The following is an 18,457-nucleotide window of genomic DNA, read 5'->3' on the forward strand; positions in this document are numbered from 1 at the left end:
TTTCTTGAAGCAAGAGTTCCAGATGTCAGTTAGGTTTCGACAGTCAGTTGCAAGACCTGAATTTGGAACTGATTTTATGAGGAGAGGCAGGGCACATGCACCTCTTTACTAATGAGGAATGCAGCAGAAGTGGTAGAGCTCTGAGGCCTGCAGAAGTCAGGGTGGCTTCCTAGCTTAGCAGAAGCAGCTTGCTGACTCTGGCTTGGTCATGAGACTGAGAGTTGTTCCTAGAAGCTCAGGGTAGAGCCTCTATTGTTTGCCCTTGTAATGATCCCCTACATCATTTTATACTCTGAAATGTCTTTTTCTGCTTCAACTAGAGTGGAATTTTCTGCTAGAGTGGATTCTGTTCTCTGCAGCTGAACCTTGACTGATGATGTAGTCTGCCTTCCCTCCGCAGCAATTCCATTCTTCCTGGAGATGTATGTGTGTCAAAGTTATTTAACTGTACACGTTAAATATGAGCAATATACTATTTATTTGGCCTCAATACAGCTATTAAATTAAATATTAAAATGAAAATATGGTCCATTTGAATTAATTTTTATGTATGATGTGAGGTATGGCTCAAAGTTCATCTTTTGCATGTGAATATCCAATTGTTCCAGCACTGTTTGTTGAACGACTACCCTTTCTCCACTGAATTGCCTTCAGATATTTGTCAAAAATCAGTTGTCCACCTCTGCTTAAGGACCTGGTATTAACAGCCCTGTGAAGCCACCATGGTGCATCCTAGGGACATTACTGAGGATGCTATTGAAGGCATCACATGGACACTAGAAACTCCTCTGATCTCAGCACAGGGAATGGTTAGCCTTGTCCTGAGCAGCTGTTTGTTTGTGTTCTTTTTTTTTTTTTGCAGTATGCGGGCCTCTCACTGTTGTGGCCTCTCCCGTTGTGGAGCACAGGCTCCGGACGCGCAGCCTCGGCAGCCATGGCTCATGGGCTCCGCGGCATGTGGGATCTTCCCGGACCGGGGCACGAACCCGTGTCCCCTGCATTGGCAGGCGGACTCTCAACCACTGCGCCGCCAGGGAAGCCCTGTTTGTGTTCTCTTTTTAGGAAAAAAGTCAGGGTCACTATGGGTTCATCACTCATTGTTGCCTTCACGCCGTGAGGAAGCCTAGAGGCCCCTGTGCCACCACCGCTAGAAAGTGCAGAGCCCGCACTGCATGCGTGTTGGTGACAGTCCGCATTCTTGGCTCCATTTTATCTTTCCTGCTCTCACTTTCCTTTTGCCCCAGTTTCCTCATCTACTTGTTTAAAGTTTTATCTTACTGTGAGTATTTCTGTAAGTCATCTCATATCCTTTCTAGAATAAGGTTATACCTGAATAAATAACAATTATTAAAATAAATTAAATCCTACAAGATCAAGCACCTTCTTCCCATAAAATTCTTATAACATAAGAAGATTTTTCCAGGACCTACTCACTTGAGCAGTATCATTCACAGGGGCATTCTGGCACAACAGTGAGTGCGGGCAGTCCCTTGGAGTCATGGGATTTGCTCTGCAAGGGCCCGAGCCCGGTGTTGAAATGCCTCCAGGCCAGCAAGTCCTGTGACCCCGAGTCAGCTGCCCAGGGCTCCTGGAGAGGAGATCATTAACCTTCCTCTTCTTCTTTCTCAAAAGTAAAACAAATCCAAAAGAACTCACTAGCCACTGAGCAGATAAATGACCGGCATCTTCTGTGATGCCCCAATTCAACACAGTTAGTTCAGCAGGTGGATTCTGCTTTGCTGCACCAGCTATGCAGGAAACAGGAAGCACAGAAAGCCAGCCACTAAGTTAACTCACCTTGCTTGTGGCAGACTATTTGAAATATTGCAGGAAAACGGATGGATGAGGGTCAGGTATCACATTATTGAATTCTGATGAAGCACCATAATGTTTCAGGCAGCATGAGAGAGAGAGCAGGGTCTTCTCAACCTCAGTCACCCTTGTACCACCTTCCTGATTTTTGTCATATCTGTGTACTTTTTATTGTAGTTTTTACTTAATATTTATCTTTGGATCTACTAGTGATACTTTAATCTCACCCTAAGCAATAGTACTCATGAATTCAGGAGTTTGATACGCTAGCTATGTTTTTTTCTATCTGTAGAAAAATAATCTACTGTAGCTATAGAAAAGTAATCTATTGTAAAATAAATATTGGAAACCGGTTGAAATTTAAAAATGTGTTCACATACCTCCAAAAGTCATCTCAGTTACCTCCAGAGGTAGACGTGCCACACTCTGGGACAAACCAGAGGAAAACAATCCTGGATCTCATAGGACTGCAGAAAAGTGTTGGCTCCAGTGGGACCTGGGGGATCAGAGAATCTGTCCTTTAAAAGAGTCATATGTGGGACTTCCCTGGTGGTCCCGTGGTTAGGAATCCCCTTTCCAATGCAGAGGACGTGGGTTTGATCCCTGGTACGGGAACAAGATCCCACATGCCTCGGGGCAACTAAGCCCGTGTTCCTCAACTACAGAGCTCACGTGCTCTGGAGCCCACGCCACAACTAGAGAGAAGCCCATGCGCTGCAACAAAGAGCCCGTGTGCCACAAGTAAGACCCGATGCAGCCAAAATAAATAAATAAATAATAAAGAAAGAAATAAATTTTTAAAAAGGAAGGAAACTAAAAAAACAGTCATATGTACATATGTGCATTATTATAGACTGAGACACTGAATACCATAAATGTAATTCACCACCCCCCAAATTAATCAAATCAGCAAACATTCGTATATTGATTCACCTTCTTTTTTGTTTGGCCACGCTGCATAGCATGTAGGACTTAGTTCCCCGACCAGAGATCAAACCTGTGCCCCCTACATTAGAAGTGTGGAGTCTTAACCACTGGACCACCACGGCAGTCCCTTGATTTACCTTCTTAATTAGGTAATGGAAATAGGCCATCTGGGGTTTCTTCTGCTTCAAGCGTTAGTTATTTTCTTATTTTCTTATATATTTTTTTAATTTAGTTTTGGCTGCGTTGGGTCTTCATTGCTGCACATGGGCTTTCTCTAGCTGCAACGAGCAGGGGTTACTCTTTGTTGCGGTACGCAGGCTTCTCATTGCGCTGGCTTCTCGTTTCAGAGCACGGGATCTAGGCATGCGGGCTTCAGTAATTGTGGCACGAGGGCTCAGTAGTTGTGGCTCGCGGGCTCTAGAGCGCAGGCTCAGGAGTTGTGGTGCACGGGCTTAGTTGCTCCGCAGCACGTGGTATCTTCCTGATCCACGGCTTGAACCCATGTCCCCTGCATTGGCAGGCAGATTCTTAACCACTGCGCCACCAGGGAAGCCTGCTTAGTTATTTTCTTAGTAGAAATTTTGTTTCAAGTTGAATAACTTTCCTTTTGAGCTCCTCTCTTCTAAATCTTGTGAGTAAATGGGAATTAGGGAGCTATACAGTGATAAAGTGCTACTTTCACAGGATAAAGAGTCACTCATGTATGCAGATCTAGAAAAAAAATCAGGCTTTGGAAAACCAAAATAATCACAAGGTAGGGACTGTATCTTGTACACCATTCCTGGTTCTGTTTTGAAGCTTCTGATAAAACTGAGTCTTTAAAACAAATGTGTTAACTAATGTCAGCAGTGCAGCGTTTGTAACACCCTTTAGAAACAACGCTGGCAGTTGTAAGTTCTCTCTACATTTTATGAGTAGTACTTTAAAATATATATTTATTTATTTATTTGGTTGTGCCGGGTCTTTAGTTGTGGCATGTGAACTCTTGGTTGCACCATATGGGATCTAGTTCCCTGACCAGGGATTGAACCTGGGCCCCCTGCATTGGGAGCACGGAGTCTTAGCCACTGGACCACGAGCGAAGTCCCTATGAGTAGTACTGATACTTGTTCATTCAGTTTACTAAGTGCCAGTAAAAGAAAGTTTTGTTTATAAAATATCAGCAAATGTGACCTGAGGGAAGACTGTATTCCAAAGGGGGCTGGGATTTTCACTGGGAACCCCTGTGGAGTTGCGGATGCTGATGGAGAGGGGCAGGGATCCCATCAGAAAGGGGTAGGAGAGAGAATATTTTCAGTCTGTGTTTTCACTCCCTGCTGGGCATGGGGGGAGAAGGAGGGCGAAGAGGACTTTTGTTGTGAGGACAGGAGAATGGGGTTGGTGGTGTTTGGTCATGGCACTGAGCATGTGAAGGCACAAGAGAAAAAAATGCAAAAAAAATTTCCCGCAAGTCAAGGAAGAGAAAGCTTATTTATCAACAATAAAAGGACAGGAAGGGTCTTCCCTGGTGGCACAGTGGTTGAGAGTCCGCCTGCCGATGCAGTGGACGCGGGCTCGTGCCCTGGTCCGGGAAGATCCCACATGCCGCAGAGCGGCTGGGCCCATGAGCCATGGCCGCTGAGCCTGCGCGTCCAGAGCCTGTGCTCCACAACGGGAGAGGCCACAACAGTGAGAGGCCCGCGTACTGCAAAAAAAAAAAAAAGACAGGAAGTGTAATCAAGTATTAACTTCAGATCTGGGTAGTGTTAGAGCTGAGTTCTAGGGCTTCTAAACTGAAGCTAGCCCAGAGAGGGTTGTAAAGACATTATTTTTTTAAAAATCAGGCATCAGAAGCAAAAAGAACACATGACATTCTGAGAGATGCTGCATTTAGTTAACCAGAAGTGCTGATTTATAGCTTCAGAGTGATGGGTTGGCAGGATAAGGGCATTGTGGGACAGGCAAGGCCAGTACCACAAACCAGGGGACCAAGACAAGGGCTAAGAAGTCAGGCATTGGTCTGGGGGTGCTGTCACTTCGTTGAGGATGGAGGTTGGAGGAATGTGGTAGAGGCTCTCTCTGCAGCTTGGGTCATAGCAGCTCTTAGACAATGGCAAAAGAAGGGAAATGGGAAATTTCAAGGTTTATAACAGTTCCTGTGAACTGTTATGGTGGAAACAGAGGCTACAAGGCAGAACAGATGAGGAGAAAGTTGCCTCCCCCTGCACCCCCAGGTCACCAAGAGAAATTAGAAGGCAAATGAGACTTCCATAGAAATTTGAAGCTTTCTTTTCTTCTAATTTTAGGTTAAACTTCATAGAGCTCCTTTCTTGACAGCTGGACTACATTTAGTGAACTGAAGACAATGAAGACAAAGTCTAGACATTGCAGCCTCCAGTGTCCCCTCCCCCCTTCTCTTCCTCATAGTGGTCACAGGAACATACAATGTGACATGTTGGTGGTGTGATGGAAAGATCCTCAAAAACACAAAAAGCACAATTCGGCAGTCATGAGCTCTATGAGTTTGGTGAAGAAAGAACTGTGTGAGTATGAGTGTGTATGTTGGTGGGCAAGGTCCAAGAAAGTGCATCCTGGTATTATTTATGTTAGTAAATTGCTAGAAAAACCCAAATGTCCATTAGCAAAGGAGAGGTTAAATAAATAATGATACATTCATGCAATGGAATACTATGCAGCCATTAAAAAGGAGACCTTTGTATCAGAGTTTGGTCAGGACATCAGAAGAGCCTCTGTGTATCCCATGACTGATCCAGGATGGGCACATAGCCCTGAGCAGAGCCAGAGAGGCTGTGAGAATTTTGCTTGGAATCTTTTTTTCTTCACTGACTTTCAGAGAAGATGTAGAGTCTGGAGCTGTGGCAGGAATGTTGTCAGATGAAAAGGGAGCCTGAAAAGAAGCCTAACTGGTAGTGAGCCCTTACCAAGGACAGTTTCAGATGAATGGCAGGTGGGAGAAAAATGGGTTGAAGAGTGAGAAGAGACTGGGCAGAGGAGGGGAGCCATCAAGTGAAGCTAACATTTAAAGACACATGGCTTTTACAGGGAGTAGAGAGCTGGAGTGGTGGCGAGAAGATGAGATGGAGAGCATTTTGCATTTGTGTCTCCACCCCCCAAGCAGGGAGATGCTACAGCATGTGTGACATTTATGGGAGACCCGGTGAAGGGGGAGTGGATAACTGGTGGTGTCATATAACATGTGTGAGGGCTGGACTTGGAGTGCAGAAGAGAATGACCAATGTCTTCTTGGATGGCTTCGAATTCTCTGTGAAGTATGAGGAGGGGTCATTCTTTCAGAGAGAAGATAGATTAGGCGACAGTGGAGAACGGCTTAGTTGGGAACAGGTGCCGAGCCCCCTGGAGGAACTGTGTGGATTTCTGGGCAGTGTCACCGAGATCGTAGATCATGACTTACAACGCAGCTGTCTGTAGCAGCACTCTGCCCTGCAGGTGTGTTGGTCACAGGAGACAGCCTCCCTGGGTTTCAGGTTGGCCAGGCAAGTACCTGGAGGAAGGGCGTGCAGAAGAGTTGCAGTTACGTATCTTTAAGAGTGATTGACTGATGGGCCATGGGGTCTAAGCTAGATAAGGAAGCATGTGAGGTCAGGAGGTGCCTCAGTCACTTGGGGATAGTTCTCTCTCCCCTAGAGTTTCATTTTCCTCTTCCTTTAGCAGATTGTGAGAAGCTGCTTGGCCAGTTAGAAGGCTAGGGTTTCTTAAAGCCATCCCTGTCCAATTCTGCCCTCACCAGTGAGCTGCCTAAGGTGGTACTTTCTGCCAAGAAATTTTTTTTTCCCTTCTGTTTTGATGAGATTCTGCTGTTTGGTCAAGCACAAAAACTGGTCTGCAGGGCAGATGGCATCTTCAGAGCAGTTGGGAATCCTGTCACTCTGGGTCTCTGGATTGTTCTTTTTGTTTTTTTGAAGGTAAAATAAAAGTTTTATTTTTCTTACTGTTAATTGATCTAACAAATATCAGTCTGTTCAAAATAATAATAGCAAAATAATAATAGCAACAATGTATCTGATTATGTATGCATATGGATGTATTATATATATACGGATCTCTGGTTTTGATGAAAAAAAGCACATAAGACCTGAGGCAATGTCCATGCAAGACTGGTCCAGGGGCTTCATTGGAAGGGACTTACGGAAACACTGCTGATCAGTCTCCCAGTCTTCATGGCTATTATTGCTGTATATTTTCAAAGACAAAAAATTCATCATCTATTATCCTTTGAAATACGAGTAGGTTATGTCTTCCGTTTTCAGCACCTACATGGTGGGGAGGAAAGTGGGGAGGGATAAATCAAAAAGACTTTTCAAAGAACAATTTAACAAACTCTATTAAAATGAAAACTTTTCGTACTTTCAACTCAGCATTTTTGCTTCTTACAAAACACTACCACAATGCAAAGATATATGTTCTAGAATGTCCTAGTGAAGGATTGTTGGCCCATAAATAGGGGCCTGGTTAAGTAAATTAAGCAATGGACACACAGTGGAATACTATATGGACTTTGAAAACAGTGAGGTCAGCCGCTCTCGCCTTTTGAGATGGCCCACACCCTGTATGTGGAGCATGTTTCTGCTGGGGTCACTCTCGCCTTTTGGGACAGACTGCATTCTGCCCATGGAATGTTTATCTCTGCTTTCAGTTTATTATGGCTCACTCTTGAATTCTTTCCTGTGTGAAGCCAAGGATCCTCACTTGGTGGCCCATCCCAGGGACTCACCTGGGACATGACCATCCTCTTGTGCCCAAGTTTCCTGCAATAACTTTACAAAGGAAGAGGAAGAAGGTGGTCTTTTCTCCCTCTCCACTTTTCCTTTGACTATAAATGTGTAGCCCACTTAGTTCTCGGGGCAGAGCTCTCTTGCTTGCCTGCTTCTATCCTTCATAAGCATCCTATATTAATAGATCTACTTATCTAAAAAAACAAAAAACAGTGAGGTAAATCTATATGTACTGACATGGAAGGTTCTTCAAGACATTCTGTTCAGTGACAAGATGCAAAATAGTATGATAGCATCGATAATGATAATAACTATTAGTATGTAAAAGGAATAAAGATTGAAGAAATGCACATAAAAATGTTAAAGACAAGGGCCTCCCTGGTGGCGCAGTGGTTGAGAGTCCGCCTGCCGATGCAGGGGATACGGGTTCGTGCCCCGGTCTGGGAGGATCCCATATGCCGCGGAGCGGCTGGGCCCGTGAGCCATGGCCGCTGGGCCTGCGCATCCGGAGCCTGTGCTCCGCAACGGGGGAGGCCACAGCAGTGAGAGGCCCGCATACCGCAAAAAAAAAAAAAAAAAAAAAAAAAAAAAAATGTTAAAGACAATGTTAATGGGAACGTGGAGTATAATTTTCATTTTATGTATTTCTATGTGGTCTGAATTCTCTATAATGAACAAGCATAATTTTAGTGAATAATGGAATTACTGAATATAATTTCTCTCCTAAGCATATTACATTCTCTTTTTTTTTTTTGTGGTGCGCGGGCCTCTCACTGTTGTGGCCTCTCCCATTGCAGAGCACAGGCTCCAGACACACAGGCTCAGCGGCCATGGCTCATGGGCCCAGCTGCTCCGCGGCATGTGGGATCTTCCCGGACCGGGGCACGAACCCGTGTCCCCTGCATTGGCAGGCGGACTCTCAACCACTGCACCACCAGGGAAGCCCGTTACATTCATTATTAATCACACAATCTCTGGGTGGTGAATGTTACCAATTCTACAGATAAGAGGATTAGAAAAGTTAACCTGCCCAAGCTCACATTTAGATCATCTAAAGAGATAATCTTTTCAAACTCTATATCATAAAGTGAATATAGTCTTCCCAGGCTCAGCTTATCTCGCTTTAGAAGCTCACTTCTGGCCCTTTGAGCTATTTCTCCTTCCCATTATGATTTCACTTCCCTCTCAAAACTATTAAAATTCATTTCCTCTGGGAAGTTACCACAGGCTCATGGCTCCTCATGACTCCATTAACCTTACTCTGTAGCATTTTGATGTACTCACTGCAGTGCTTTTGTATATATGTTACCGTTTGAATTTGCATATGATTCTATTCTCCTCCATCTTCATCTTTGATGATGAGCTCCTTGATAGACTTGCCACTTTGTTTAGAACTTCCCATAATCCTTCAGAGCCTGTTTCCAAACTTTCTCAGTATGTCTTAGGACTGTATCCTTAGTGTAACATTTGCATTTGGTGGGTCCTTAATATTGATGATCAACAGTTCCTATAAACCAGGCAATCTTTTTCTTACACAGCACTGTATGTTTTCTCTACTGAATTATGTAAATGTCCCTCAGTTGAATAGCTTCTAAATTAATAGATAATTCCAGTAAAGTCATGTCCTCTTTTGGTTTTTTTTTCTTGGTGTAGGGGAGATGTGAATCATATAGAATCAATAGAAGGTTTCCAAATGGAAAAGCTTGACAACCATTGTGATAAAAAAATATCAGTGGCAGAGAATTCCTCTATTTCTCAGCTTCAATGCTGACAGGACTAAATGCTGTTTACATTATAAATGACCAAGGAAACAAGACTAGACTTCCAGTTGGTTGATAACATATGGTTAAGAAAAGAGCCTCAAGGTTATCATATTGATTCTAGATTATCTTCCTTGTCTGGTGTAAGTAGAGAGACAAACATATATTCTTACCCAAATAAGTGAATCAAATGTAATTTCCATTTTGCTCCACAAATATTTGAATGTGTACCTTTAACATTTCATTAGCAGCAAAAATAACATGGTCTACATCCACAGTCAGTTGTTCTTTAGACTAGTTTTACTCCTTGTACTTCAGTACTTGAATGAATGGAATATTCAGAGTGGAATATTTAATTCAAGACTTGGAAACAATTTGAAAAACTAGTTGATTCATATTGATCACTTCAGAAATCTAAAAGCTACTCGATAATACAAAATTTAGGGTGGGAAAGAAGGCATTCCTTTTTTTGTTTTTCTAAATTAAACCTTTAAAAATTTGTAAACTTATTTCAAGTATATGGAAAAGTACAGAAAAAATATAATGAATAATTATGTACTCGTCACCCACTCTATAAAATTTTACTATTGTCGTATTAAGTTTAAATTTTTAAAAAGTCACAGATAAAAAGCCCCCTGTGTATGCCTCCTAAATCTCATTCTTTTTTTTCCCTGCCCTGAACAAACTCTATTCTGAATTTGGTGCTTATTATTCTCATGCTGTTATTCCTTTACTATGTTTATAAATCCATAAACAATATATAATATTGTTTTGTACTTTGTACTTTCAGTGGTATATTATACATATCATTCTGCACCTGTGCTTTTTTGGCTGTTTATACATGTAATTCAAGTTGTTGTACAGATGTATCCCATTATACCAAAGTGTATCTGTTATCATGCGCATGGACTTCTGGTTGTTTCCAATGTTTTGCTACTACAAACAATACAATTTAAAGTTTTATACATCTCCTTTTCCCACATGCAGTAGTTTCTCATATATTCATGTGCATATAATCATCTGGTGAATCTTGTTAAAATGCAGACTCAGTTTTGGTAGGTTTGGGATGGGGCCTGAGATTCTGCATCGTTTCCAGTTGGTGTTGATGTTGTTGGTCCTAGGACCACGCTTTGAGGAGCAAGGGCCTTGCAGAGGAGTAAAACTTCTAGGTTGTCGAGGATGATCATCTTCAAAGTTACTAGATATTGCCAAATGGCTCTCTGAAGTGCTTGCACCAATCCACACTCCTATCAGCAGCTCACCAGTCTCCACGATGTTACATTTTCATTAACACTGTTATTGTAAGACTTTGATTTTTGCCAATTTGATGGTCATGAAGTGGTATTTTGTTATATTAATTTACCTTTGATGAGTATTATTGAAGTCAGACCCCTTGAGTTTCTTCTCCTGCAATAATTCTTTTTTTTGCGGTACGCGGGTCTCTCACTGTTGTGGCCTCTCCAGTTGCGGAGCACAGTCTCCGGACGCGCAGGCTCAGCGGCCATGGCTCACCGGCCCAGCTGCTCCGCGGCATGTGGGATCTTCCTGGACCGGGGCACGAACCCGCGTCCCCTGCATCGCCAGGCGGACTCTCAACCACTGCACCACCAGGGAAGCCCTGCAATAATTTTTAACATAAACTAATGTTTTGGGTAAAGAAGATGTCTTCATTCATCTGTTTCATACTTTAAAGCATCCTTGTGCAGCCATGGCCAAGATTGTCTTGAGACTTTCAGGCTAGAAGAAGGATGAGCTGCTGAAACAGATGGATGACCTGAAAGTGGAGCTGTCCCAGCTGCATGTCTCCAAAGTGACAGGCAGTGCAGCATCCAAGCTCTATAAGATTCGAGTTGTTTGCAAATCTATTGCCTGTGTTCTCGCTGCCATTAACCAGACTCAGAAAGAGAACCTCAGGAAATTCTACAAGGGCAAGAAGTACAAACCCCTGGAACTGCAGCCCAGGAAAATATGTACTATGCACTGCCAGCTCAACAAGCGTGAGGAGAACCTGAAGATCAAGCAGCAGCAATGGAAGTAATGGTTGAGAACACCATCAAAGTACATGGTCGAGACCTGAGCATTGTGGTGTCAATAGAAAACAAACTGGCTAGGAAGAAAAAAAGGAAATACTGAAGGGAGTCCTTCAAGTTAAAGCAGAAGGATGATAAAGAGCAACAAAAAACATACAAAAATATAAAACTCCTTGGTAAAGGTAAACATATAGATAAATTTAGAATTATGTAGTATTGTAATGTAAGTGCATAAATCACTTTTAAATCTGATACAGATTTTAAAAAAACAAAAGCAAGCATGAAAAGTAATTATAAATTTATGTTAATAAATATGCAGTGTTACAAGAGATAATTTATGTCTCAATAACATAAAGTGGGTGAGGCAGAACTGTAAAGGAGCAGAGTTTTTATATGTGATTAAAGTTGTTATCAGTTTAAAACATATGATTATAACTTTAAAATATTTTATGTAATTACAGTGATAACCACAGAGAAATTATAGAATACACAAAAAGGGAAATGAGAAGGGAATCAAAATATGTCACTATCAAAAAATCAGCAAAACGCAAAATAAGGCAGCAGGATGGAGAGAGGGACAAAATATTTATAAGATATACAGAAAACAAAATGACAATATAAGTCCTTTCCTGCCTATAATTAATTTATATGTAAATGGATTAAATGTACCAATTAAAAGACACAGATTGGTTGAATGGATAAAAAACAAGAACCAACTAATATGCTGTCTACAGAGACATGCTATAGATCTAAAGACACACATAGGCTAAAAGCGAAAGGATGGAAAAAATATTCCATGCAAACAGGAACCTAAAGAGAGCAGAGGTGGCCATACTTATATAAAATAGACTTTAATACCAAAACTATCATATGAGACAAAGAAGGACACTGCATGATGATAACAGGGTCAATTCACCAGGAAGATATAACAGTTATAATATACATGCACTTAACATTAGAACTCCCAAATGTATGAAGCAAACATTGACAGAACTGAAGGGAGAAAAAGACAGCAACACAATAATAGTAGGATACTTCAATATTCCACTTTCAGTTATGGATAGAACAGCCAAACAGAAGATCAATAAGAAAACAGAGGACTTAACACTATAGAATAATTGAACCAAACATATACAGAACACTTCACCCAACAATAGCAGAATACACGTTCTTCTCAAGTGCACATGGACATTCTCCAAGGTAGTCCATATGTTAGGTCACAAAACAAGTCTTAGCAAATTTAAGAAGACTGAAATCATACAAAGTATCTCTGACCACAATGGAATGAAATTAGAAATCAACAGCAGAAGGAAAAAGCACAAGTATGTGAAAATTAAACAACATACTCTTAAACAACAAATGGGTCAAAGAATAAATCACAAGTGAATTTAGAAAACACTTAGAGACAAGTGAAAAATACAACATACCAAAACTTATGGGATGCAGCAAAAGCAGTGATAAGAGGGAACCTTATAGACATAAATGCTTGCATTAAAAAGAAGAAAGATCTTAAATCAATAATCTAATTTTATACCTTGAAGAAATAGAAAAAGAACAAACTAAACATAAATTTAGCAGAAGGAAACAATAAAGATTAAAGGAGAGGTAAATGAAATAAAGAATAGAAAAACAATAGAAAAAATCAATAAATCCAAGAGTTGGTATTATCAATAAAACCAATAAAACCAACTGAATGTTTGTGTCCCCTCACCTAAATTCATATGTTGAAGCCCTGACCACCAAAGTGATGGTATTTGGAGGTGGGGCCTTTGAGAGATAATTAGGTTTAAATTAGGTCATGAAGGTGGGAACCTCATGATGGGACTAGTGCCCTCGTAAGAAGAGGGAGAGAGAAATCTATTTCTTCATGCACATGCATGACAAAAGGCCACCTTAGCACCCAAGAAGAAGGCAGCTATCTGCAAGCTAGGAAAAGGGTTCTCACCAGAACCTGACTATGCTGGCACCCTGACATGGACTTTCAGGCTCCAAAACTGTGAGAAATAAATATCTGTTTTTTAAGCCATCCATTCTATGATGTTTTATTTTGGCAGCCCAAGCAGACTAAGACATGGTCTTTTAAAAAGATCATCAAAATCAACAAACCCTTATCTAGATTAGCTAAGAAAAAGAGCTAGAAGATTCAAATAACTAAAATTAGAATTGAAAGAGTAGATAGTATAACTAATGTCACAGAAATAAAAAAGCATTATAAAAGACTACTGTGGGGAATTCCCTGGCAGTCCAGTGGTTAGGGCTCTGTGCTTCCACTGCAGAGGGCATGGGTTTGATCTCTGGTTGGGGAATTTAGATCCTTCAAACTGTGCAGTGCAGCTGAAAAAAAAAAAAAAAAGACTACTGTGAACAATTATGTATCAACAAACTGGATAACCTAGAAGAAATGGATTAATTCCTAGAAACATACAACCTACCAAAAGTAAATCATAAAGAATCTGAACAGACTTATAACTAATAAGGAGATTGAAGCAGTAATCAAACGCCTCCCAACCAGGACAAGATAACTTCACTGAGGGGTTTTACCAAACAATTAAATGATTAAAATACCAATCCTTCTCACACCCTTCCAGAGAACTGAAGAGGAGGGAACACTTCCAAACTCATTGTACAAAGCCAGCATTATTCTGATACCAAAACTGGAAAAAGACACAAGAAAGCTACAGACAAATATTCCTGATGAATAACGATACATAAACCCTCAATAAAATACTAGTAAACTGAATTCAACGGCACATTAAAAGGATAATACACATGATTGAGTGGGATTTGTACCTGGAATGCAAGGATGGTTCAACACACAAAATCAGTCAATATAATACACTACATTAACAAAATGAAGGACAAAATCCATATGATCATCTCAAATGATGCAGAAAAAGCATTTGACAAAGTCAACACTTTTTCATGATAAAAACAATCAACAAACTGGGAAAAGAGGAAACTACCTCAACATGATAAAAGCCATATATGAAAAGGCTACAGCTAACATCATATTCAACCACGAAAGACTGAGTTTTTCCTTTAAGGTCAGAAACAAGGCAAAATGGAGCAACTAAGCCTGTGTACCACAACTACTGAGCCTGTGCTCTACAGCCTGTGAGCCACAACTACTGAGCTGATGTGCCACAACTACTGAAGCCTGCATGCCTAGAGCCCATGCTCCGCAACGAGAAGCCACCACAATGAGAAGCCTGCACACTGCAACGAAGAGTAGCCCCCACTTGTTGCAACTAGAGAAAGCCCGTGCGCAGCAATGAAGACCCAACGCAGCCAAAAAATTAAAATTAAATAAATGAATTAAAAAAAAAGCAATTAGGATTAAAAGTGTCCATTAAAAAAAAAAAAAAGAAACAAGGCAAAGATGCCCCCTCTCACCACTTGTATTCAACTTAGTACCGAGTGTCCTAGCCAGAGCAATTAGACAAGAAAAAGAAATAAAAGGTACCCAATTCGGAAAGGAAGAAGTAAAATGATCTCTTTTCACAGATTCCATGATCGTATATGTAGAAAACCCTAAAGACTTCACGCACACACACACAAAAACCCTGTTACAATTAATAAGTAATTTCAGCAAAGTAGCAGGATACAAAATCAACACACAAAAATCAGGTGTATTTCTATACACTAATAATGGCTAATGTGAAAAGAAAATTAAGAAAACAATCACATTTACTATGGCATCAAAATGGATAAAATACATAGGAATAAGCTTAACCAAGGAGGTGAAAGACTTGTACACTGAAAACTATAAAACATTGTTAAAAGAAATCAAAGAAGACACAAATAAATGGAGACATCCTGTGCTTATGGTTTGGGAGACTTAATATTGGTAAAATGTGCATACTACATAAAGCAATGTTAAGATTCAATGCAATTCACATCAAAAACCCAATGTCATTTTTTTGCAGGAGTAGAAAAAAAAATCCTAAAACTCATACGAAATTTCAAGGTACCCTGAATAGCCAAAATAATCTTGAAAAAGATCAAAGTTGGAGGCCTCACATTTCCTTATTCCAAAACCAGCTACAGTGCAACACCAACTGAGACAGTCTGGTACTGGCATAAAGGCAGATATACAGACCAATAAAACAGAGCCTAGAGCCTAGAAATAAACCCTTGCCTATATAGCCAAATAATTTTTGGCAAAGATGTCAAAACTACAAAATAGGGAAAGATAGTCTTTTCAACAAATGGTACTAGGAAACCTGTATATTTACATGCAAAAGAATGAAGTTGGACACTTACCTTATACCATGGACCAAAATTAAAATAGGTTAAAGACCTAAATGTAAGACCTAAAAGTATAAAACTACTAGAGGAAAACATAGGAGAAAAGCTTCAGGACATTGGATTTGGCAATGATTTCTTGAATGTGATACCAAAAACACAGACAATAGAAGCAAAAATAGACAAATGGGACTATATCAAACTTCAAAACTTATGTGTGTCAAAGGAAACAATCCACAGTGTGAAAAGGCAATCTATGGAATGGGTGAAAATATTTGCAAATCATATGTATGATAAAGGGTTAACATTCAGAATACATAGGGAATTTCTAAAACTCAACAAGAAAACAAATAACCCTATTAAAAAATGGGCAAAGGGGTTCAATAGATAGATAGTGCTCCAAAGAAGATATACAAATGGCCAACAAGCATATGAAAAGATACTCAACAGCACTAATCATAAGAGAAATGCAAATCAAAATCACAAGATATCACCTCACACCTATTAGGAAGGCCACTATCAAAACAAGAAACTAAGTGTTGGGGTGGATGTGGAGAAACTGAAACCCTGCTGCTGAGAATGTAAAATGGTGTAACTCCTATGAAGGGCAGTGTAACGGTTTCTCAAAAAACTAAACACAGAGCTGCCATATGATCCAGCAAACCCATTTCTGGGTATATATCCAAAAGAATTCAAAGCAGGATCTTTACGAGATGTTCATTAAAACATTATTTACAGTAGCCAAGAGGTAGAAGCAACCCAAATTCCATTAACAGCTGAATGGATAATCGAAATGTGGTTCATACAATACATACAATGGAATATTAAGCAAACTTAAAAAAAGAAGAAAATTCGATCACATTCTACAAGGATGAGCCTGAAGGACGTTATGCTAAGTGAAATAAGCCAGCATAAAGGGACAATTACTGTATGATTCTACTTATATGAGGTATCTAAAGTAGTCAAATCTTAGAAACAGAAAGTAGAAATGTGATTGCCAAGCACTGGAGAAAGGAGGGAGGGAGAATTAATGTTTAGTGGGTATACAGTTTCAGTTTGGCAAGATGAAATAGTTCCAGAGATCTGTTGTACAACAATGTGAATGTAACTTAATGCCGCTGAACTTAAAAATGTTTAAGATGGTAAATTTAATGTTATGTGTTTTTTTTTAACCACAATAAAAAAACCAAACATATCTGAGCTATTATTAATTTTAGGTTTTTTCCTCCCATGAATATACACTTTCCCCCCAAACTGGACCACATTGTACATGCTGTTTTATAACAGGTTTTGCCCATTGACTACAGAGTGAAAACTTTCCAAGTTTATTCCCTATTCTTCTAGGTCATTTAGAAAGGCTGTTTAGTATTCCAATATGGGCACCTACCACATTAACCAATTTCCTGTTGTTGGACACTGGATTGAATTATTTTACTCTTATGAACAATACTATGTAGCAAAATCATGTTAGGCCTTTTAAATAGTTTTAATATCAGCTTCTCTCTCCCCTTCTAGTCAGCTCTCAGCTGTTACACTTCTCCCCTTCTAATCTGTGATCAGATAATCAACCTAGTTAAATCAGTTTACTTGTAATAAAACCTTATATACAATTCTGTCTCTTGCTCTAAGTCCTAGGTAAAAGGGACAGCTGTTGTAGAAGCTGTGAAGGAAGGCTGTTTGTGCTTATTTTGGGTGTACTTTCGGTTCGACCAACTCTGCTAGAATCGGTTCTTGCCTCACTGAATAAACCCAGATGGTGGCACTTGCTCTTGTGCCTTGTGGTTGCCTTTTCCCTTCCACTCTCTCTTAGGGTCTTGAAACTCAATCTACCTTTATGCCTGGCCACCACCACCTCAGTGTTACCTGTTTCTGATTTTCTGAAGCCCTGCTGCTCCTTAGGGCCTGTCTAGGAGTTCCTGGCCTCCTTGGACTCCGATACCAGTATGCATGCATACTGCTGACTTCTACTTTGTGGACTTCTTTGCTTTAGTTTCTCACACTTTTTTTTTTTTTTTTTTTTTTTTTTGCGCGATACGTGGGCCTCTCACTGTTGTGGCCTCTCCCGTTGCGGAGCACAGGCTCCGGACGCGCAGGCTCAGCGGCCATGGCTCACGGGCTTAGCCGCTCCGCGGCATGTGGGATCTTCCCCGACCGGGGCACAAACCTGTGTCCCCTGCATCGGCAGGCGGACTCTCAACCACTGCGCCACCAGGGAAGCCCTAGTTTCTCACACTTTTAAGGGACTCATAGCACCTATTTGTACTTTTGACAAGTGCACTATCTGACAACTTTGGATCTCATTTTTGTGTGTGTGTGTGAGCACAGAAAATAGACTTCCAACAATTACAACTCCCAAATTGCATATTACTAAGTAGCCTAAATGTAGTTGGATAGGCTAGTTTCCCAAACTTGCCTGAAGGATCTCATGGGTCACTTGGTAAAAAAAAAACACATTCCCAGGCCTAGCCCAATGGATATATTATTTAATCAGTACCCCAGGTGATCCTTATAGTCAGGCAGATTTAGAAACACTGGGCCCTTAATCTGCACCCTCAGAGCTTCCAGGACATTGGGAAGTTCAACTGGGACCCAAGGGAGCCTGGTAAGCCTGTAACCAACCTAACGGTAGCACAGCGTTCATTCCATCAGGGTAGGACAACTCTAGGAGTCAACTGTAAGTTGAAAAAAACATTGGCAAGTCTTTAGAGCTTACGACCAAAGCAGGAACTTAGGGTCTATTTATCACGTCTATACCAAGGACGGTTTCAAACATACACCCCTTTGAGTAGATTTTATTCTAAATGCTGGGGTTCCAAAACTGTTAGAGTCATACAGTTCTTCAAAAACTGTAACAGAGGATTTGGATCCCGAGGATTAAACCCTTTGCACGTATGCTACAGTCACATGGAGTGCGTACCTTTTGATGGTTTTCATTTCCACTTAAAAAAAT

At 40.7% G+C, this 18,457-nt stretch overlaps 1 long non-coding RNA gene across 1 annotated transcript; it reads right to left on the reverse strand.

Annotated features, from left to right (window-relative positions):
* Nucleotides 1-2,198: 2,198 nt before the first annotated feature.
* Nucleotides 2,199-7,000, reverse strand: LOC309810518. The gene is made up of 3 exons (XR_014295010.1): nt 6,887-7,000; nt 6,152-6,241; nt 2,199-2,308 (listed from the first exon to the last, which is right to left on the reverse strand). It is a non-coding gene; the product is annotated as an uncharacterized lncRNA (long non-coding RNA).
* Between the last annotated feature and the right edge of the window lie 11,457 nt (nt 7,001-18,457).

The sequence above is a fragment of the Mesoplodon mirus genome, assembly GCF_964341445.2.
Source record: "Mesoplodon mirus genome assembly, chromosome: 9".
Classification (NCBI taxonomy): Eukaryota; Metazoa; Chordata; class Mammalia; order Artiodactyla; family Ziphiidae; genus Mesoplodon; species Mesoplodon mirus.